Source organism: Triticum urartu, chromosome 1A (assembly GCF_056163025.1).
Source record: "Triticum urartu cultivar PI428250 chromosome 1A, HENAU_Tu73, whole genome shotgun sequence".
Classification (NCBI taxonomy): Eukaryota; Viridiplantae; Streptophyta; class Magnoliopsida; order Poales; family Poaceae; genus Triticum; species Triticum urartu.
The window spans coordinates 319227057-319228418 of NC_141873.1; the positions used below are offsets into that span (position 1 = coordinate 319227057).

General features: G+C 65.0%; 1 pseudogene; it reads right to left on the bottom strand.

Annotated features, from left to right (window-relative positions):
* Positions 1 to 313: 313 nt before the first annotated feature.
* On the bottom strand, positions 314 to 940 carry LOC147991052 (uncharacterized; annotated as a pseudogene).
* Positions 941 to 1362: the final 422 nt, after the last annotated feature.

The following is a 1362-nucleotide window of genomic DNA, read 5'->3' on the forward strand; positions in this document are numbered from 1 at the left end:
TCCTCACTACCTCGCTTATGCTTTTGTGCACCACTATTCCATTTGTGCAGTAAGAGCATCTCCAGCCGTTGGCCCCCTAGGAGGCGTTAAAAATTGCCCCCTGGGGGCACACTAGCGAAAACCGCGTGCTGGGGGCGTGATGCCACCCCAGTCGCGGCGCCCATGATTTATTTGAAAACCACAAACTAGGCGCAAATTCATCCAAACTTCGGTGAGTTTATACATATTTAAAATATTTTACAAAAAAGAAAAAAAATGCTACTAGGCCCACCGTCGCCCTCACCGCTCCTCGCCGCCCGACGCCCTTGAAGGTCTACATGCCGAGGAGTCTATAGAACTGCGTGTAGTCGCCATCGCCGCCTTCATCATCGTCGCCTCCTCCGCGGTCGCCGTCCCTGCTGCACCCTTCCCCAAGTTGGCGTGGCGGGTTGGACAGTCCGGGGGCGTCCTCGTCGCTGTCGAGGATCACCACGCCGTGCTCGTCCTCGCGCCCACGCTTGCGGGCGGCTATCTCCTCCAGGGCTCAGCGCTGCCGGACCATCTCGTCGCGGAGGTAGTCGTCCCGCGCCCACTTTAGGGCCTCCTCGTCAGAGAAGCCGCACCGTACTATGACCTCGTACTCTGCGGGGAGGCCAGGCTCCGCCTTCGGCCTGACGAGGACGAGGCGGCCAGAGGTGGGGGAGGAGTCCGCGATGCGGACGCCGGAGCTGCGGGTGCGGTGGTTGACCGGCGTGTCCTGGGGCTCCGGCTTGACGGGGCGGAGGTAGGGAGAGCCGGTCGAGCGGTCGGACGAGGAGGAGGACGCCCCCGGGTCCATGCGCCTCGACGTCCACGAGCTCCCACACCGGCGGGAGAAGGACGGGGGAGCGGGGTACTCCAGCCTGGGTGTGTTGCCGCCCTCGATGTACTCAAGGACGGCCTCCAGCATGCGGCCTGGCATGCCCCACCATCGGCGGCAGCCTTCGGAGTTGAGCTCCCGGCGGGCACGGCGCCGTTGGTGGCCTCGAGCTGCTCGGCATGGCGGCGGTGGAAGTAGGGCTCCCACAACGGGCTATCGGGGACGTACCGTGGGCCTTCCCTCGCTGCTTGCGGTAGAGAGGCGCGGATACGCGTGATCTCCGCACGCCGCGCCGCTCCGGTGAGTGGTGGTGGCATCGGGACCCCGCCGGCGCTGATCCTCCATGCCCTGGGCACCCGCATGTCCGGTGGGACCGGGTACTCGGCTTCATAGAGGAGCCGAGATTCATCCTCATGGAGGTGGCGGCGGCCGAAGCCGTTCGTGGCCGCGCCGTCGCCTGGGAAGCGCTCTACCATGGTTGAACTAGAACGGTGAGAGGAGAGGGAGGGACGGGGGAGGAACGG